A 22,951-nucleotide genomic window follows, 5' to 3' on the forward strand; every position below is an offset into this window, starting at 1 on the left:
AGGACGAGGGAGGGGAGAGCGGGCGCCTGCGGGGAGGCGGAGGGGGCGCGGGAGGAAGAGGGGACGGCGGAGACGCAAGACTGGCAGAGCAGGAGATGCCGGCACGCACGGCGAGGCCAACAGCCCCAGGGTTAAATACAGCCCGAGAGGAAGAGCGGGAAGGGAGGGCGCGAGTGAGGTGCGAGCGAGGAGTAGCGAGGCCCAGCCGGCCGCCACTGGGGGGCGCTTGGGGGCGCGCGCGCGGGCGGCGAGGGAGCGCTCGGAGGCCGCGTCCACGCCGCCGGGCGCGGGCGCGAGCGCGCGCGAAGGGGGCGCGTGGTGTACGCGGTTGCGGAGCGGGGCGTCGGGAGAGGCCACTGGGACGTCACTCGCCTCTGCCTCCTGCTTGGAGAGGCAAGGCCGGAGGGAAACACGGAGAACTGACACGCGCGGCTTGAGTAAGCGCTGAGGACAGCGATGCTAATGATGACGACGACGGCAACGACGACTTCCATCCCCATGCCGGTGCCGAAGGAAGGCGTGTATTTCCTCCACTTCTCCCTTTCCGCCGCTGCCCTTCCTCTCTGAGCCGCTCGACGCTGACACTTGGCACGTTCCCCTCCGTGTAAAACCCGAGCCACCGTCCAGGGGTGCGGTTGATGTCAGGCGCTGGGCTTAGCTCGGGGCGCAGGGCTATCCTTCCGCACTTGTCAGACAGCAAAAAGGGTGCTTTCACAGTGGGGAGGCTCTTCTCCCTGCTCACCCGGTGGCGCCAGGAAGAGTTCCCTGGACGCTAGATGACAGGCGTACCTGACCCCGTGGGGGGTGTAGGGCTCCACAAAGCCATGAACATTTTAATATCTGCTGAGGTTTCCAGGAACTTGGAGGAACGCGCGGTGGTACTGAAATCACAGGCGGGGCCAGGACCAAGGCTCTGGCCTTGTCTATGGGAAGAGTAGTTAGCTGGCAGTGGGCTACAGCCTCACGTAGCCACCGGATCTCAGCAGAGGGGATTTAACTTGCCCCCTGCCTAATCCCTTGACTGCGCAAAGAAAATGGAAGCAAAAGGTTAAAAAAAAAAAAAAAAAAGAACCAAAAAAACTAAGAAAGATTTCAGACTCAGAAAAGGGTTGTTTACTTCTCTTTGTTCTTTAGCACCCAGATGCTGCGACAAATGCCCAAGGATCAAGTGTCTAGGGTGTGGTGTTTCACTCAGTCCTTTGTAGAGTAGTGGACACCTCAAGAGGGGAAAACAAACAGAAACAACAGAAGAGAAGCCGAACTTGTGCATGCCTTAAGTTAAATAAATGTTAGGTCATGAGAAGTTACTAAAAAGAACAGAATATGCCTTCCCAGTTATGAAATATTTTCAGCTTTACAACTGCTGATCTTTAAAAGTAATGAGACAAGATGTCTAATTATGACTGATTTGAACTTGCACTGTCAAACTTTATAAGTACTTTAAAGTGCTTACTTAATTCTCAACTCTTTTAAATAGGTACTGTTATTATTTCCATTTTACTGTTGGGAAGTAGGGTTCCAGAAACCCCACTAGGTTGCTTGTGGTTACCCAGCTGGTAAGGGGCAGAGTCAGGGTTCAAATCCCAGGCACTGTGATTTAAGAGCCCATTCTTTTAGACACTCTACCTCGTACTGATAAGTAATCATAATTAGGTCCCAAGCCTCGCAGCCATTCTTTCTTTAAAATAAAAATATTTACCTCTTTTCAAACATTAAAACATTAGTTTTGATTTCATTTCAGTAATTATTCCTTTATATAGTGTATTCACATACGTTAGGCAACCTTTAGAGCCCTTTAACATTTTAATACCAATTGTCTCCCAATTAAAGATAATTTCAAAAACACAATAGACATTTTCTTTGATTCCAGAAAGTGTGGTCTTAATTGAAACTTTTTTTTCTTAGCAGTGCTCAAACCCCTGTGGCTCTTGGTGCAAGGACGCCCTCTACAGGCTGTTATAATCAAATAGTAAGTAGGAAATATTCATAAAATGTACTTTTTGGTAGAGAAAAAGAGGGGCTAAATTCCCTCCTCATTCAGCTTCCTCTGAGTGAAGCCCCCTCTGTTCACCTCTCCTTAGCAGTGGACACTTACAAAAAATTATATTTAATTATAGTTAAAAAAAACACACTATTTAAAAAAATCTTGAATTTGAGCTCCTTGGATTTTAAAAGGAAGGAAAGAACATATGGTATATACCAGTCAGCTATTTCCAAGAATAAGAGGGTGTATCCTTTTTTTGGGGGAAGGGCCGCCTAAGACCTAAATCAGGCTCGACTCCATTATCTGTTGTTAAGGAGCAATATGGCTTTTTCATTTAGAATACAGTCATGTTTCAAATTTCTGTATTAAAGAAAACAAAATTTATTTTCATATGATAAAAATTTGGAAATAATGTGCTAGGTGGTATTACAAGTCAACCTCAGTCAGTCTGAAAATTCTATCTATTGTCTGGCTCAGTGGGTAGAGCCTGACATTCTTGATCTCGGTGCTGTAAGTTTGAGCCCCGTGTTGGGTGCAGAGATTACTTCAAAGTAAGATCTTTTTTGAAAAATTCTATCATTTGTTTATGAGACCGTTGTTTTTCCTTCCCTTGTGCAATTCATTCTCATCAGCTACGTTCGTAGGCAGATTCATTTATTTGTTCATTAACTCATTCAGTCATTCCCCCAAAGATTTTTGTGCAAGACACTGTCTTAAAAATTACAGGAAAAACAATAGCAAAAAAAAAAAAAGATCACAAAACTGTGAAAAACGAAACATGACCTCAGCCCTCGAAGAGTATTGGAGATACTCAGATGAATAAGACAATCACCCAGGTGATCATAGTGCAAGGCAAAATATGGTGAGTGTTGACAGAAGGACTGGGAATTCAAAGAAGAAATCTCATATCTGGGATTCAGAAAGTTTTTTAGTTCATTCCTTCAAAAAACATTGGTGAGGTGTCTGGTGTATGGACTGCGTAGGCACAGGGGATAGAAAGGCGAGTAAAAAGGTACCTCCTACTCTCAAAATCTTGGTCTAATAGGAGAGGGTGTAAAGAATGAGCTATAGAGAGGGATGAATGCCATGATGGAGACATGCGCTGGGTATTTGGGGACTCAGAGGAAAGTCCCCTAATACAGACTGGGTTCCGGAAAGACTTCTTAGAGTGCAGAGTATTTGAGCAATCTTGAAGGTGAAAAGGTAATTGAACATGCAGGGGAGGAAGCCACTGGATGTCTCTGCCCAGAGAGTGGCCATAGCAAGAACAGAAATGAGAGAGAGAATGGTACTGTCCAGCACCTGCAAACACATACAGGTCTGTAGCATGAGAGCTTGCAGTGCGGGGAGAGAGGGAGCAGCTGGATGAAGCCAGAAAGTTTGTAGGATTTGGTTATGCAAGACTGTGCTGAGAAGAATTCCAGATAACTTATGAAGAGACACCATCCTCGAGGAGGTCGAGCACAACTCCCCACTCCTTAAGTGTGGGCTGTGGGTAGTGACTGCCTTTCATAGAGTTCAGTACAAAAAGGGGGGGGGTGGAGAGTGAATTTATAGTTGAGAGACCTAACATTACTTCATCTAGGTGATCAAGGTCAACATCAACAGGGATATGCCATGTTGACAATATGTACCCTGGGTATGTTTTGAGAATGGCACTTTATCTCTGTGGCCTCCTCCTGAAAACCCATAACCTCTGTCTAATCACGAGAAAAGTATCAGAAAATACCAGTTGAGGGACATTTTGCAAAATACCTGAAAAATAATCCCCCAAACTATCAAGGTCATCAAAAACAAGGAAAATTTGAGAAACTCTTCCAGTCAAAAGGAGACTAAGGACATATTACAACTAAATGTCATGTGGTATCCCAGATGGGATCCTGGGACAGAAAAAAGGACATCAGATAAAATTAAGGAAATCTGAATAAATTATTAATAGTAATGTGTCAATATTGGCTCCTTAATTGTGACAATCTACTGTACTAGTATTAGGGAAATGTGGGTATGAGGGTGAACAAGAACTCTCTAAACTATCTTTGCCATTTTTCTGTAAATCTACAACTGTTCTAAAAAATAAAGTTTATTTTAGGGGCGCCTGGGTGGCTCAGTTGTTAAGCGTCTGCCTTCGGCTCAGGGCGTGATCCTGGCGTTCTGGGATCGAGCCCCACATCAGGCTCCTCTGCTGGGACCCTGCTTCTTCCTCTCCCACTCCCCCTGCTTGTGTTCCCTCTCTGGCTGGCTGTCTCTCTCTCTGTCAAATGGATAAATAAAATCTTTAAAAAATAAAAAAAAAAATAAAGTTTATTTTAAAAAGAAAAGGTAAAGACCTAAGTACATCCCAAAACATTTGGCTAACTGACATTGGAAAATCAGAAGATTTCTCATAAAATTTGGATTTCTAGCTTCTCAAGACTTTCCCTGGCTTCTCATGACTTCTTCAAGGAAAATTTAGAGATCTGGCAACATTCCCCCCCTTAAAAGGGGATGTGTGTGAATGGTGGTGTGAGCAGTGGCTGCCATTCAAACAGGGCTCCACTTCTGACAGTTCTAACACTTCTACCGAGCCTGCTTCACTCATTTACTTGACTTGCTGGGCTTCTGAAGGCTTCTGAGTTCATTACTCTTGGACTAGAGGAGAGGCGATGGGACAGGGAGGGGGAAGGTGCCTGAGGGGGCTGAAACCAGCACTCATCCTGGAAGTGCAATTGTGTGGGAACAGGGGCAAAGCCTGCCATAGACAAGGATCTTGTCAATACCCAGCCACCCACTTGCCAGGCAAGCAGTCTTTCTGCTGCCCACTCTGCCTCGTGGGCTCAGCCAGAGCTCCAGGTGTTGGCACAGAGACCAGGGTGTATCAGCTGCGTCCTGAGCTGTGTTTGGAGAAGGAGGGGAGCAGGCACACCTGTAACAACCTGGTATGGAAAGGGAACCACAAGATAGTAAGTGAATAGAGCAGGTCGCCAAGCATTATTTCTATTAGCAGTCCTGTTTTTAAAAAAACAAGCAATGTTTATGTGTATATATGTATCTGTGTGTATGTGTTTAAAACTATGCACAGAAAATGTCTGAAAGGTTACATACCAAAATACTTCCAGGGGTTGTCCATAGGGAGTGGAACTGGGTATGGGGCCTGATGTTCACTTTATGCACAAATATGTCCTGATTTTTAAAAAAATGAGCAAATGCTCTTGTAATTAAAACCATTTTTAAGGAGGAAGAAAGGTCTTTTCTTTCCTCCTTCAGTCAGTTTCTCCTAAAGTAGACAGCTGTCACCACCCTAGGCCAGCTCTTCTTGCGATGCTGCTTGCATACTTTATCGCTTCAGAACTGTACATCACAACTCATGACAGCTCATTACTGAAGCACAGCACAGCTTGAGCGTTCCTCGTCATCCCATGCAACACTCTTATTCTTCTTCCCTCACATAATGGCATTGCCAAGCAACCTAGCGTATCTTGTCTTCCACAAACCATAGCCATTGTTTCCTGTTCATACATGCTGTTTTTATCTCTATGACATTTAGCAGCTATTATTTTTTTATGATGGGGAAAAGAGGAAAACAATTTTACCGTCCAATATTAGAGGAATGGGAAACAAATCAGAACACTTTCATAGGATGAAATATTACTGAAGCATTAAAATCGATGTTCTGACATGTATGTTCAATCATGAAACTGTCATCACAGTCAAGATAATGTACATTATCCATCACTCCCAAAGTGTGACAAATCATACACCTTAAATATGTGCAGTTTATTATGTCAACTAAATTTCATTATATCTGTTTAAAAAATTTCTAAAGAAATAAAAAAATATTGATGTTTCACCAGGATATAAAAGGCACTAACAATAAGAGAAAAAATCGATTAATCAAACCATGTTAAAATTAAGAATTTCTTTAATCAAAAGATAGCATTGAGAGTGAAAAGACAAGCCACAGAGTGGGAGAAGATGCTTGGATATACAGGATTCTTATCCAGAATATATAAAGAATTTCTACAAATCCATAAGAAAAAGGAGAAACAATCCAGTAGAAAATGGGGAAAAGACGTGAACAGGCACTTCACAAAAGAGCATACTTACACGGCCAATTAACACGAAAAACTGCTCAACATCACTCGCCATCAGAGAAATGTGAATTAAAACCACAGTGGGAAACCAATTCACACCAATTCCTCAGAATGCTTAAAATGAAAAAAGGAAGATTATATAAAGTTGGTGAGGATGTAAAGCATACACTGTTGACAGAAGTGTAAATTGGTACAATCATTTTGGAAAACCACTTGGAAATAACTACAAAAGCTCAACTTAGCAACTCCACTCCTAGAGATGAGCCTAGCCAAAAAAAAAAAAAAAAAAAAAAGTATAAATATGCATCCAAAGGCTGTTTGTAACAGCACTATTTGTCTTGGCCCCAAAATGGAAACAACTCAAATATCTATTGGCAGTGGAGTAACATAATAAATTATTAGTACTTGTACATGGAATACTACACAGCGATGAGAATATACAAATACAATTACACACAGCATGGATGAATCTCACAGACATCGTGTTGCTCTAAGTAATCCAAAAGGGTACCTGCTGGATGATTCCATTTACCAAAAATTCAAAAATAAGAAAAACTAATGCATGATATTAGAAGTCAAGAGAGTGAAGGGATTACCTTTGGAGGGTGGTAATGATTGGAAGGGAATATAAAAGGGGCTTTGAGATGCTGATAATGTGTTTGTTTCTTGATCTGGATGATAGTTAAATGGGGATATTTATTTGGTGAAAACTCATTAAGTTGCACACTTATGATTGTGCACTTTTCAATGTATGTTAGTTTTAATAAAATATTAATTAAAAATTGCTATCCCGTATAAAAAAACCTTAAAAGAGCTAGTAGAACACCTGGATGAATGTGTTTATAAGCTTAGAATGGGGAAGACCTTTATAAGCAAGACACTTGCAAGCTATAAAAGAAAAGATATATAAATTTGACTTATGATCCAGCCATTGCACTACTGGGTGTTTACCCCAAAGATACAGACGTAGTGAAGAGAAGGGCCATATGCACCCCAATGTTCATAGCAGCAATGTCCACAATAGCTAAATCATGGAAGGAGCCGAGATGCCCTGCAACAGATGATTGGATTAAGAAGTTGTGGTCCATATATACAATGGAATATTACTCAGCAATCAGAAAGAATGAGTTCTCAACATTTGCTACAACATGGACGGCACTGGAGGAGATAATGCTTAGTGAAATAAGTCAAACAGAGAAAAACAACTATCATATGATTTCTCTCATCTATGGAACATAAGAACTAGAATGATCAGTAGGGGAAGAAAGGGATAAAGAAAGGGGGGGTAATCAGAAGGGGGAATGAAACATGAGAGACTATGGACTATGAGAAACAAACTGAGGGCTACAGAGGGGTGGGGGGTGGGGGAATGGGATAGACCGGTGATGGGTAGTAAGGAGGGCACATATTGCATGGTGCACTGGGCGTTATACACAACTAATGAATCATCGAGCCTTACATCGAAAACCGGGGATGTACTGTATGGTGACTAACATAATATAATAAAAAATCATTATAAAAAAAAAAAAAGAAACAAAAAACTTGAGACCATCTAAATATGCATTAATAGGAAATTAGTCAAATAAATTATAGTACATGTATGGAATGGAATATGAGGCAGCTATTATCTAGAAAAAGGAAGCTCTGTATGTGCTGATTATGAAAGTTCTCAAGATTCATTATGAAAGCAACATACAAAGCAATGTATATAGTATGTGTTCCTTAATGTACATAAAAATATATACGCAAACATTTAAACACAGATGTACATGTGCATACAAAAAAGACACAGTAGCATGCGCATATAGGCACACATGCACCATAAGTTTATCATGCATAGCAAACTTGATGCTTGTTTCCTTTAGAGAGGGGAACTATGGGTTAGTTAGATTCGGGGAAAAGGTTTTTTCTATTGAATTTTTTTCTCTATCGTTTAATATTTTTTAGACATACAATAGTTGAGTTCTACCTTTTGAAATGTTAATAGAAATTGCTAAAGTAATGTGATTATAAGCCATTTAAAATTTCTTTTCTTTGCTTTTTGTTTTCAAAAATAAGACTGTAAGTAATGTTTGCAAATGACAGTTTCAAATACTTTTTAATAGCTGAAAATATAGTTTCGAGTGAAAAAAGCCCAAGAGAACAATGTTTCTGTGTAATAGATTATGTGTAATGTAAACAGACAAAACATAATTTAAAAAATGCCCTGATATGTTAATGAGAAATATTGTTTCAATAATAACCACATAGGTCACGTAGAAGCATCCTGTAAACTGCAAAGCCCTACTGGTAGCTGGTATTTCATGAGTTCTAGTCATAGTGATCTAGGTGAATAGCTAAGACTCAAGGCCTGGGTATAGAGCTGCTTGCTCACCTGTAGATCTTGAGGCCACCCTCAAGACAGAGGAGTGGGGGGGGGTTCTTTTTGTGACACTCATCTCTGAACCTTCCTCTCTTGATGGAGGTGTGATTTTTATGCTAATCTGAATTCTAGTCCTTCATTCATTCCCATACCCAGCAAGTTATCACAGACATAGACATCCTAGAATATAGATAGCTGAAGCAATGGAAAGTTCCATGAGTAACAGAAGTACTACACAAAGGATTTTATTTCAGAATGCGCCATAAAAGGCAGCAAGATGATTTTGACACGCAGCTTTGATGAGGCCATTTTGTCCAGAGCAGGAGCAATCACACTGTTCTCACCCATCCTTTTGACAGGGTCGTTTGGGGTCAGTAGGGATGTGACTGCTACCACCACCAAGTAATCCTCACTCCTTCCTTCCCCGAGTTCTTTTTTGTCTGGTGAGCCTCAGGGGGTGGGGTTAAGACATCTATTTGTATACCTTGGGGGGAAAAAATCTTGAAAGTCTGACAGTTTGAATACATTCTAGAAAAAATTTAGGTGATCATTTGGCAATCTTTCTAAACAAAAACATCAAAGATGTATAGGATATACATATATCACATATATGTACAAAAGATATATATATATATATACACATTTCTATTTCTTCAAACAAATACATTTATATGGTTTCTGTATACATATAGATACATTTATATATGTGTATCTATATATCTATATGCTTAGTTATACAAGAAACAACATGAAAAGATAAATGATATCCTGAGGAGAAAATGTTGCGTTAAAATCTTTAATATAAGTCAATTCTTACCAAAATTGAGATGAGGGAGATGAATATCCCAGTAGAAAAATGGGCAAATCTTCAGGTAATTGATGTACACATACAAATAAATGAAAAACAATGGTCATTTAATATTTTAAAGGATATCCAACTTCACTAGTCATTACAGAGATGCAAATAATAACAATGAGATCCTCTCTTTTACCTTTCACTAGAACAAAGACGAAAATAATTCATAGCATTCACTGTTGTTGAGAGTAGGAATTGGTACAGTCTTTCCAAAGAGTAATATATTATCTTGTATCAACATTTTGGATAGGCAAATTCTTTAAGAATTTTTACTTCTGAGAATTCATGAGATAATTAGAAATGCATAAAATGTATATGAACAAGAATGTTCTTTGCAGCCAGTAACTTCTTTGATTCGGTAGACAAGGCTCCAAAGACAAGAGAAACAAAAGCAAAAATGAACTATTGGGACTTCATCAAGATAGAAAGTTTTTGCACAGTAAAGGAAACAGTCGACAAAACTAAAGGACAACCTATGAAATGGGAGAAAATATTTGAAGTGTCTTATCAAATAAGTATCCAAAATCTGTAAAGAACTTACCAAACTCAACACCCGGAAAACAAATAATGCAATCAAGAAATGGGCAGAAGGCATGAATAGACATTTCTCCAAAGAAGACATACAAATGGCCAACAGACACATGAAAAAATGCTCCACATCATTTGGTATCAGGGAAATACAAAATCAAAACTACAATGAGATACCACCTCACACCAGTCAGAATGCCTAAAATTAACAAGTCAGGAAACAACAAACGTTGGCAAGGATGTGAATGAAGGGGAAGCTTCTTACATTGTTGGTGGGAATGCAAACTATTGCAGTCACTCTGGAAAACAATATGGAGGTTCCTCAAAAAGTTGAAAATAGAGCTACCCTATATCCTAGCAATTGCACTACTAGGTATTTACGCCAAAGATACAAATGTAGTGATGCAAAGGGGCACCTGCACCCCACTCTTTATAGTAGCAATGTCCACCATAACCAAACTATGGAAAGAGCCCAGAGGTTCATTGATAGATGAATGGATAAAGAAGATGTGGTATATATTCCATTGTATGTAGAATACTACTCAGGCTTAAAAAAAATGAAATCTTGCCATTTGTAATGACGTGGTTGGAACTAGAGGATATTATGCTAAGAGAAATAAGTCAATCAGAGAAAGACAATTATATGATCTTACTCATATGTGAAATTTAAGAAACAAAACAGGATCATAGGGGAAGAGAGGGAAAAATAAAAAGGCAAAATCAGAGAGGGAGACAAACCATAAGAGACTTAATCATAGAAAACAAACTGAGGGTTGCTGGAGGGGAGGGGGAAAGAGGATGGGGTAACTGGGTGATGGACATTAAGGAGGGCACGTGGTGTAATGGGCACTGGGTATTATATAAAACTGATGAAATACTGAACTCTTACCTCTGAAACTAATAATATGGTATATGTTAATTAATTGAATTTAAAATTTTTAAAAAGGAATACTTCTGGTTTTAAAGTACCTGAAATATAATAGCTACTTCATGAGTGTCTATTAAATATACATTGAAAAACTTAATGCAATATTTGGATCCAAATGGTTATGGTTGGCTCCTTATAAGTTACTAGCATCTTCTAAGTTACTTCAGGCAGCCCACAAAAATTCACTCTTACTCAGGCTGTTCTAACAGCATGAATACCTTGGATATCTATCTCTAATTTATATGGAGTCATATAACTTATTCCCAAGAAGAAAATTTTACTCTGCTCTTTGGATATTGCAATAAAAACTTTACCCTTAATGGACACTGAGGACATAAGTCTTGTTTCATCATCCATGCAAGCTTAGCAGCGTTGCATATGATCTTAGAGAACAGTGTGACTCTAAAAACCCTTCCCATATAAAAAAATTATATTCATAATTTTAAAACATTATTTAAAAACCAAGGATTTCATAAGATATATTGTGGAAGTTGCCTCATTGATAACCAATAACCAAAATAAGAGTTGAATCCTTCTATCTTGTACTCATTCTTGAGAATTCTCGAAGTTCCTGTGTTATCTTTCCCTGGACCTCCTGAACATGATACATTTTCTTTCCAGTCATGGGAATAATCAAAATCAAACAATGCCAGATTGTGTGACTGGCTTCCTTTAGGTAAAATACCAAATAGCATTTGTAGTAACCTTGAAAAATGTTCACTTGAGAATTTTTATTTTTATTTTTTTTAAATGTTTTATTTATTTATTTGGGAGAGAGAGTGAGCAAAAGAAAGAGCACTAGAAGGGGAGGGGCAAAAGAAGGGGCAGAGGAAGGGGGAGAAGCAGACTCCCCTGCTGAGCAGGGAGTCCAATGCAGAGCTCCATCCCAGGACCCAGGGATCGTGACGTGAACCAAAGGCAGACGCTTAACTGACTGAGCCATCCAGGTGCCACCCTTGTGAATTTTAAAAAAGACACATTTAAAATTTCAAAGGAGATTAGCTAATTGTGAATGTAAGACCTATTGAGGGGATAAAAACTTGGCATAGCTATCACAAAATTGAAAGTTAATTTTGTGTAGACGAATCTCAATTTTGTTAACTTCCAAGTGGATCAGGATCTCAGAGACTGTTTCAGCTAAACACACTCAGAACTGGCATCAATCAGAATGATAATTTATTAACCTCTAGTATGTGGAATATATTTCTGGAGACGAGACTAGAATGCAAAAGTTGGCAGTCTAAGACGTCCCTTTCCTAGCACGAAGCTACCTGCAAAATTCTATTGGTAATCAAAAGGTTGATGAATGTTGATTTCAATGTTGAGAGTATTGAATGGTATGAGAGATACTTCATCTTGGCCAGTGAATCTTAACTGCCACTCAGTAGGAGGCATTTTGGAAATTTGTGGGGGATATTTCTGGTTGTTAAAGTGACTGGTGGGTGCTTTGGGCTCCTACTGGGTATAAGCCACGGATAGTACATTTCCTGTTATGCATGAGATGGGCCTCATATGAATTGCACCACAGTCTACACATCTTTTGATTACCCCACTGGAGATTCATGTAGATAAACTTTACATGTAAACACACAGTTGTGCTTTTTTTGTTTTGTTTTTTTGTTTTTTTGTATTTAAGAAGGCTCCACACGGGCCTTGACCTCACAACCTTGACACTGAGACCTGAGTTGAGTTCAAGAGTCAGACGCTTAACCAACTGAGCCACCAAGGGGCCCCTACGTATAAACACACAGTTTTAAATACACAGTGAATTTTCCAGAAATGCAACTACTGGGAATAGTAAGATTCTGTGAAAAGTAAGACTGTGCTTGGTTTTGCTTGGATCTTTATCAAGAATTATTCACATTTTGGAAAAATCACATCACACCTCTGCTTTTTTCATTCTCCTGTACTTTTTATACATAACAGCTTCTGGTTTTCTTACTTCCCATAAAACCAAACTCTTTCATAAAGTAGATGCAAGCATCCGATTACTTCACTAGGTCTAGAATAGTTGTGCTCAACTATTTCCATTTTAAATACATATTATGTTAGAATTGATTTTTTGCTTTGTTCATATATGTTAGAACATTATATTTATTATTTGGAATTATATGTGTCAAAGTAGATAATGTTATCTTGTATTCTGTTTGAGGATAGTAAGGGGGAAGTAACAGAATATCTATTGTAAAAAGGCAGCTCTGAGTCAATTTTTAAGGCTATCTACTCTGTGATTCCATTTATGTGACATTCTAGAAAAATCACTATAAACAGGGAACACATCAATGGTTGCCAGGCTCTAGGGGTTCCCAGGAAGGTTTAATGACAAAGGGGTTGCATGAGGGAATTTTTTTGAGGTGAAATGGTAACTGTTCAGAATCTTTTGAGAGAGAGAGATGAAGAGAGAGCACCACTCACATTCTCAGAGCCTTTGGTTCATGGAGGTGCAGAGGGAGAGGGAGAGAGAGAATCTCAAGCAGGATTCATGCCCAATGTGGAGCCCAAGGCAGGGCTCATCCTCAGGATGCTGAGATCATGACCTGAGCTGAAATCAAGAGTCAGATGTTTAACTGACTGAGCCTGCCAGGTGTCCCAACTGTTCTGAATCTTGACTGTGGTAATGATTACATGACTGTTCGCATTTGTCAAAATTTATAGAAATGTACGCCCCCAAAAATGAGTTTTACTGAACGTAAATTGTAAAATGTTTAAAAATGGGGGGGGGAAGAAAACACAAATAAAACACAGAAAAGAAAACAATCAAAATGGTAACATTGGTTTCCAGTGTTAAGAATCACTGAAGTAAGCCATGGAAGTCCCTGATGACATTCATGCGTCCATAGTACAGTTCCTATCTCTTGTGAGTGAACAGTTCATTCTTGTTCTCATTCTCAGATATATGGAGAGAAAAAAAATCCTTTTTTATAGAATTCATGACAACGCACAAATTATATCTCAACCAAAGCCTGCAAGTTATTGGCAGTTGAGATTAAAACCTAGCCACTTTATTCTAGTGATCATTTACTACCCACCCTGCCTTACTAGTTTATGCTAAAATGGAAGAATACTGTGAATTCTTAAGTTTTTCCATTCATAGCGGGCATTATACCTCTAAAGTAAAATAAAATACCAGTATTCACATTATACTACCACCTGACTTTACTAAGAAAGCAAAAATAAAATAAATCATTTTCTTAACAACATCACCACTCACATTCCTAGAAAAAAAAGTGTACTGTAATGTCACTTCTCTTGACAGAAAATACAAGTCTCTTGTGTTTTTTATAAGGTGTTTACAATAGGTCAGTGTTTTGGCTAGGGTGTTAAAGGGTTTTGTTTTTTTGCCATTTATAGTATTTATTCTGCAGCCTTCTGATACTGCTTGGGGAAATTTTAACATGTAGAAATGTTTAGCTCACTTACTGTAGATGATATAAAATGTTTAAGGGGGGAACATTACCTAATAAATGCCTTAATTTGGATCATATCCAAATAATAGGTGTCAAAATGATGCATTATTAGCTCTTCAGAAATGTTCTTGCCTAAGATCCATTCAACCAATTAAGCTACATGAATCAGTAACAAGAATATAATAACATTTAATCATTAATTGATACCTTTGCTAAGAATCTGTCATTCAAATTCAGTATGATTGTTTTATAAAAGAAGAACCAAATAATTGTCACTTAATAAATTTGCTTCATGATAACATTGGAATTGACTGTGATTTAGATGAGTCAAAAATTTTAAAAATGTACTTTATTAACTGTAAGCTGAACCAGGAATTTAAAAGCAAGATGAGGGTATTGATGCCCACACTGTGTGTGGCACACAATCAACCTTCAAATGATACTACTATTTCAGTCACTCATAATTAGATTTGCAATCATCCCCTCCACCATCAGTTTAAAGTTGGTAGTTTCTTTTCTTTTCTTTTCTCTTCTTTTCTTTTTTTAAGATTTTATGTATTTACTTGACAGAGAGAGAGACAGCCAGCGAGAGAGGGAACACAAGCAGGGGGAGTGGGAGAGGAAGAAGCAGGCTCCTAGCAGAGGAGCCTGATGTGGGGCTCGACCCTGGGAGCCTGGGATCACGCCCTGAGCCAAAGACAGACGTTTAACAACTGAGCCACCCAGGCGCCCCTTAAGTTAGTAGTTTCTAGAACATATCTATCAGGGGTGGAAGTGGAGGTAGAAGTATAGATGAAATAAGAGTGGCTACGAGTAGATAGTTATTGAAACAGAAACTTCCTCTGCAGCTACAATGCTGTAACACACTGGACTGATCCTCCCAGTGCATATGACTAGAAGATTGGACAAAATTAAGAAACATCTGTTTTAAGATATTGAACAACAGGAAGCACAAGTATGTAAACCCTAAAAAAAAGGAAATGAATTTGAACTTAAGCTTAAATTTAATGTTAAATTTAACTGAAGATCAACGATCACTCTGGCTTTTTTTCTGAAGGCACTTTCATGACTATGGAGCAAGGAGGGGGTATCCAAGTTAAGGAAGGTAGTCTCTGAAAAGGCAGAGATTGCGGGCACTGAGCAGATGGAATTTATGAAACAAAGGACTTAGGAGAGAGATTATATATATAATAGAAGTACCACTTGATGGTTAACCATGGACCACAGATGCTAGAATGTACAGTATGGACATCAATACATTGATCTTGCTTTCATATCCATGGTTCAGCTTACAGTCAATAAAACACATTTTGTTTTTTTTATTTTTAAATAATTTGAATTCACACTCAGTTCCAATGTTCAGATCTATCTATCTATCTATCTATCTATCATCTCTTCATAGAAGTCCCCTTGAGTCTGTTGTGAATACTAAGCTAAAATTCATAGGGGGAAATTATTTTATAATTTTATGAGGCTAATTAAAGAACTCTTGGAAATTCAGCTATAAGCTGAAAAATTTCCAGAGCTCACCAGAGCAAGAAGACATTTGAGTTCCAACCAAAATAATGAAGAGACCTCACTGAACACCTGAGGCACTTGGTAGAGACCGCAGAAGGATATTCCTTTAATGATTGGGTTAAACTAGCTCTAAAGAGTACCTTAGATTCACCCTAACAAAGCTAAAAAAAGGCTAAAGCTAATCTACAAGTAAGCTAACTCCCTTCAAAACAATCTCCAACACTCTTTAAAGAAAAATTTAAAAATCTGGCATTCAAAACCTAGAATTCATAATGCTCAGCATCTAATAAAAAATTATTAGGCATGTGAAGAAGCAGGAAAAGGCAATACATAAACTTTAAGGCAAATGAGTCAATAGAAAAAGATCAAGAAATGACAGAAACGATGGAATTCACAGATAAAAACTTTCAAGCACCTATTTTAAATATGCTTAAGCATTTAAAGGAAAACATGAGTATCACGAAGAGATAGATGGGAGTTATAAAAAGAATACAATTGGAACTTGCACACTAAAGAGTATGATATCTGAAATAAAAAATTAACTGAATGGATTAAGAGCAGATAGTTCATTATAGAAGAAAAGATCAATAAACTTGAAGACAGAATTAGAAATTAACTGAAACACTGAGAAGAAAAAAAATCTGAAAAAAATACAGCCTCAGTGATCTGTGGAATAGTATTAAGCAGACTTACATATATGTAACTGGAGTTCCAAACAGAGGGAGAAAGAGGAGGAAGAAAAAAATATTTGAAAAAAAAATGAAATATTTCCAAATTAGATGAAAACTGTAAACTCATAGATTCAAGAGGTTCAACAAGCCCCAGGCAAGATAAACACAAAACTACACCAAACCACATCTCAATCAAATTGCTGAAAACAAGTGATAAAGAGAAAAGTCTTTAAAGCAGGTATGGAGTAAAGAATACATTACTTACAGAGGATAAGCTTAAGACTTCTCTTTAGAAACAATTCAAGCTAGAAAAAAAAAGGATTTTACAGTGCCGAACGAAAAAAATTTAGAATATAGAATTCTATATTCATTGAAAACATCCTTCAATAACTTAAAACGAAATGAAGACTTTTTAAACAAAATTTGAAAAATTTGTCACTAGAAGAACTGCATTACAAGAAATATGAGAGGAATTTCTTAATTCCTTCAATTTACTTTAAAAAAAAAAGATTTTATTTATTTATTTGATAGAGAGAGACAACCAGCGAAAGAGGGAACACAAGCAGGGGGAGTGGGAGAGGAAGAAGCAGGCTCCCAGCAGAGGAGCCGGATGTGGGGCTTGATCCCAGAATACTGGGATCACGCCCTGAGCCGAAGGCAGACGCTTAACCACTGTGCCACCCAGGCACCCCTTAATTCCTTCAATTTACTTAATTAGACAAAATATAACCCACTTGGCCAGCAAAGAAAGAAAGAAAGAAAGAAAGAAAGAAAGAAAGAAAGAAAGAAAGAAAGAAAGAAAGAAATATGAGAGGAAGATTATACCAGATGAAAGTCAGAAGCACTAAATATATGGATAGATATAAAATAATCTTTTCTCTTTTTAAAATCTCCTTAAAAATAGCTGACTCTTTAAAGCCAAAATAACAATGCATGGTGAAGTTTATAATATGTAAAAGTAAAAGGTATAACAGCAATAGCACAAAGAATGAGAGAGAGGAAACAGAAGTATGTATGTAAGGTTTTTCATTATATGTAAATTGGTAAAATGCTATTTGAAAGTAGACTGTGCTAAGTTGAAGATAAATGTTGTAAATCCTAGAAAAAACACAAAAACATAAAATAAAGAGGTATACTTAAATTAATAACGGAGATAAAGTTGAATACTAAAAAAATAATCTAGTAGAGGGAGGAAAGAATCTGGAACAGATGTAACAAATAGAAAATAAATAGAAAAATCGTAGACTTAAAGCTAACCATATCTTTAATTACATTAATTATAAATGTCTAAATACTCTTATTTAAATAGCAGAGATCAGCAGATTGAATTTAAAGAAGGAAGACTCAGCAAAGCCACCTACAAAAAATAAAGTTTAAATATGAAAGTAGGTTAAAAGTAAAAGATGGGTAAAAATATATACCAAGCAAACACTATTCATAAGAAAGCTGGAGAGGCTTTATTAATATCAGAGAAAATTGACTTCAGGACAAGGACTATTAGCAGATAATTGTTGAAGCTGGGTGATAGATATATGGAAGTCCATTATACTACTCTCTACTTATTTGTATGCTTGACATTTTTCATAACAAAACATTAAAAGTTGAAAAAGGAGAAATATGTTAAAACAAGTTTTTTTTCTGTGTAGATGACATATACCCATCATTTATTTCAGTCACCCATTTGAAACAAAAATAGCTTTTGCTGTGGTTTTGCATTATCAACCTCATGCTATACAGATCTACTCTTTTCTTTTTCTATTATTTATCTTGTAATGATCATAATACTACATTTTTGGAATAATGATACCTAGAGGTATTACGAAAGGTTAATAATTCCCCTGACGAATGGGGATATTAGGATCTGCAAAGCTGTGGGTGGATTTCAGTTTTATAGAGTTCCAAGAGTTATTGCATATTTGAAACACTGTACTGCACTTCGAATTTATAGCTAGTTTTTCCAAATACTCCAGAACAGAAAAGAATGTTTTTTATTATTAACAGAATATTTTTTTCTTTCTTTTTTCTTTCTTTCTTTCTTTCTTTCTTTCTTTCTTTCTTTCTTTCTTTTTTTTTTTTTGCAAAAAGGGAAGCAATCTGAAAACTGTCAAATTGAAAATGTCATATATTTTACATGATAATAAAATGTTTCACAAAGAATTACTGTAAATGGCATGATCCCAGTATAGAAAAGATACTGTCATTTAACTTCCATCTTCTCTGTTATTTACCACCCATATAAGACTTCCATACAGTTTATCACAGATAGGTATTATTTCCCATCTCAGACAAGATTTTGTAGATAAGTCATATTAATATTAAGTCATTATTCTCATCTTCAGAAGTCAGAAAAATATCTCTATGCATATTCTTCTCTAATTCACTAGGTAACATTCAATAAATTTCCATCAGAACCTGAAGGATAATATTAAACAGACTTTTATCAAATATACCACCTTAAACATACAGCAGTTTTTGTTATAATTTTGATATCCTGTATTTTTACGAAACTACACAAAACCTTACACATGGTAATACACTAATGTTTATTTGGCAACTATTATAAAAGCCAGGTACTTTCATGAACACTAAGACAGTTTTATTTGTTTTACTTTATAAGTAAAAATTTATGACTATATAAATCTGTGACTGTGCGAAGCGAAATTTTATTTTATTAATTAATTTATTTTTTCAAGATTTTATTTTTAAGTAATCTCTACACCCGACATGGGGCTTGCACTTATGACCCTGAGGTCAAGAGTTGTGTGCTCTACGGACTGAGCCAGCCAGGTGCCCCAAGAGAGATTTTAAAGTGGGTTAAAAGATACATTGAATATAACTGGATGGTGTAGGTTTTCAAGCAGGGATCCTTTTATAGTCTCAATCAGAATCTATCATTTACTCTGTTCAAAACCCTGCAGGAACCTCCTTTCCCTCTCAGTAAAAAGCTTTTTGGAGCTTACGTGGTTCCGAGTCATGGTTCTCAAGTCCTGTTGCATATTAGAATCACAGGGGGCTTTTTTAAAACCTACTCATGCTAAGGTCCTATCTCAGCCCAGTTACATCTGGGTTGGTTGTTTTGAGCTGGGATGATTGTAATGCGCAGCCAGGGTTCAGAACCTCTGCCTGTACCCTCAGGCTTTCCCCTACATGTGCACCCCCACCTCGCTGGCCTCTTCTCACATTTTCCCCAGCTCATTTCACGACAGCCACACTGGCTTCTCTCTGATCTTCACAGCCATCCGTCACACTCCCAGCTCAAGGCCTGTGTGTACACTACACCCACATCCTGGACTGTTTTTCTTCCTGAAAGCCACAAGTCTTGCTGTCTCACCTCCTTCAGGTCTTTGCTCCAAATCATCTGTGCACTGAGGGCTCCCTGTCTGCCTTATTGAGAACCATGCCTTCCTCCAACCTGCTCTGATACTCCTAATCTCCTTATTTCCCTTGCCTGCTTTGCTTTGATCAGTGGCATTTAACTCCATCTGATAGATTTTTATTTGTGCACTCAATAGTCTCTGATCTCCCCATCTCCACAGTCCCCAAAACTAAGTTCTAAGAGCAGGAATTTTGTCTGTTCTGCTCACTGCTGTATCCCCAGGGCCTAGAATAGTGCCTGGCATTTATCTGGCACTTTATGCATATTTGATGAATCAATTAATAGCAGACAAACAACAACAACAACAAAACCCTCTATGTGAGATATTTCACAGTTAATCTTTACCATCACATGAGGAAATCGATACTGGTAATTTTTTCCCCAGCTTCCCTCTTTTGAGGTCACCCCTCTCATATGGAAGAGAAACTTCTCTGGACCACCACACATTTTGCTCCTCGTTGCCACCTGAAATTCCAAAGCTGTTGTCGTCATACAATGCTCTTACCTCCACACTCATATCAGGAAGAAGTGAATGTGAGGTGGGCCACACTTCCCATTGCTGGCTCTTTGTTCCCCACTCACACACTTACACATAAGTACAGACGTATCAGACTTCAGTGAAGTCTTGGGGAAGGAAAGGAGATTTACATCACAGCAATGCAAACGTAGACTTAAATATTGGATACCCTTTTTCCTAAAAGCTCTTTATTTGTTCACCCTATATTTCCCACTGGCTAGCTTTCTCCATAAGCCCCAAGCTCCTGCCGTGTTCTCTTATTCCTTTTTCCTCTCTTCTCTTTCTCATATTCTCCCTTATCCCTAATTTCTGTTTGTTTCTCCACGCACAGCTTTGTTAAAATTTCTCCTTTCAATACATGCTCTTAGTTTCCATCTGCACTTCCAACTCATTAAGATATTTTCCTAAATAAAAAAGAGCTCTCCCCACTGTAGGAACAATGATGGTGCCAGCTATAGAGATCATGTTTCTCCATTAAAAAAAAAAATTACAATGAAGTGAAAGAAAGAGGTTAAGTGACTTGCCCCAGGCAAAATATCTAATCATTAGGATCCAAACCTAGATCATCTCTGATACCTATATTTCTTAATGTGTTGATGATAAGAGAATCCGGGGTTAGGCTGACATTCATGTTGACATTTCATAGAGGAAGATGATAGCTCACAGGAGTGGCGCCTTGTTCAGCCTTACTTATGCTACAGGTCTGCCCAGGACACTGGTCATTCTGTTATATCACACTGTAATAGAAGCTAAAATACCTTATGTTGAGAAGCTATAAATTTAGTGTATATAATTAATATAATTAATCTAACCAATATTCTATTTTGAGGAACTGTAAATTTGGGGAGATATATAATTATAGTCAACAACTCTATGGCATTTACAAGGGACAGGCGCTCTTCTATGCATTTTATATGTTAGAGCGTATAACTCATATAATCTTTGTGATGACCCTAATAATAATTATTATTATCTCCCCTTTATAGTCAAGGTCACACAGCTAGTAAGTGATAGAGCTGGGATTTCAAACCAAGTAGCCTGGCTCCAAAGTATTTACTTTTAATCACTCTGCAATATAAGGAAACCAACCTTATTCTACATTCTGCCTTTGCCTACACATTTTAGGACTGACTGTACGCCAGGCTATTCTAAGTGCTTTACATATGTTATCTCATTTAAACCTTACAAAGTTCTGGTGAGATGGGTACTCTCATCCACATTTTGCAAATATGGAAACTAAAGCTTATAAAAATTAGATGACTCATGTAAGACCACGGACAAATAAGTGGTCAAGCCAAGACTTGAACCCGTGTCTCACTGACTATACCATATTCTCTTTTCAGAATATATCGTACATGTATAAATATACATATACAAATACATACACAACACATGTAATCCAAGTTCTCAATAAACTTACATGGTAAGAAAAAAGACAAACACATGAACTTTTGATTTTATTTTTGATTTAAAAAATATGACAAAGATGATTGGAACCATATTTTCCTCTTGACCTTGGGGGCAAAGATGATATCCTATTTTTGTTTTGATCCCCAACATTAAGCACAATGCTGGTGAGTAAAAAAGTAAATGTTCATTCTCATGAATAGGGATTTACTTCTTAAATCATGAATATTAGAATAGGATGGATTCCCCTAAAAATGAGGTTTTAGGCTTTAAGTGTATTGCAAATTGGAAGCTATCTTAAGTACAAGGAGTAGCGTGATATTTGGAAGATATTTAGCGTCACAAATAAATTACCTGTCGATATCGTGACTAGTTCATGGGAGTCAGCTAAATGGTAAGTCTGAAGTAAATAGGGTACAAAGAAGGGAAATTTGGTTATATATAGTGCTCTTTGGGCTAGGGAGAAAATCATCATAGTCAACAAGATAGCTTAAGATTCTGTGGGTGGTTTAAAGAAGAAAGGGGATGGGGCACCTGGGTGGCTCAGTTGGTTAAGCGTCTGACTCCTGATTTCGGCTCAGGTCATGATCTCAGGGTCGGGAGATTGAGCCCTGCGTTTGGCTCTGCACTCAGTGTGGAGTCTGCTTGAGATTCTTTCCCTCTCCTCCTCCCTCTTAAAATCCTATCTGATTTTAAGATAAAATCTTTAAACATAAAAGAAAGAATGATAAAATGGTCCTTGAACAAAAGGTATTGTCAGCCTCAAAGAATGCCTGGAAAAATCTCTTGAAGGAGAGTAAGGACAATGTACCTGGTGGGTTTCTACATTAGACGGTGCTGGACAGGAGGCCAGGATAGTGTGGTAGTCACTGTGCTGGCAGAGTAATGGCCCCCAAAGATGTCCATGTCCTACCCCCCAGAACCTATGGATATATTACCTTCTATGGCAAAAAGGGACTGTGTAGATATGATTAAATTAAAGACCTTGAGATGGTGAGATTACCCAATTATCCAGGTGGACCCAGTATGATCACAAGGTCCTTATAAGTGAAAGAGGGAGACGGAGGAGTCAGAGAGGACATGTGATGACAGAAGGAGAGATTCAAGAAATGTGCTTTAAAGATAGAGGAAAAGACCACAGGCCAAGGAATGTAAGCAGTCTTTAGAAGCTGAAAGAGGCAAGGTTATTCCTCTAGAATCTCCGAATAGAACACAGCCATGCTGACACCATGATTTTCACTCGCGGAGACCCACTTTGGTCTTCTGACCCCCAGAACTGTAAGATAATAACTTTGTATTGTTTTAAGCCACTAATTGTGAGACAATT

This window comes from Ursus maritimus, unplaced genomic scaffold, assembly GCF_017311325.1.
Source record: "Ursus maritimus isolate PB19 unplaced genomic scaffold, ASM1731132v1 scaffold_21, whole genome shotgun sequence".
Lineage (NCBI taxonomy): Eukaryota > Metazoa > Chordata > Mammalia > Carnivora > Ursidae > Ursus > Ursus maritimus.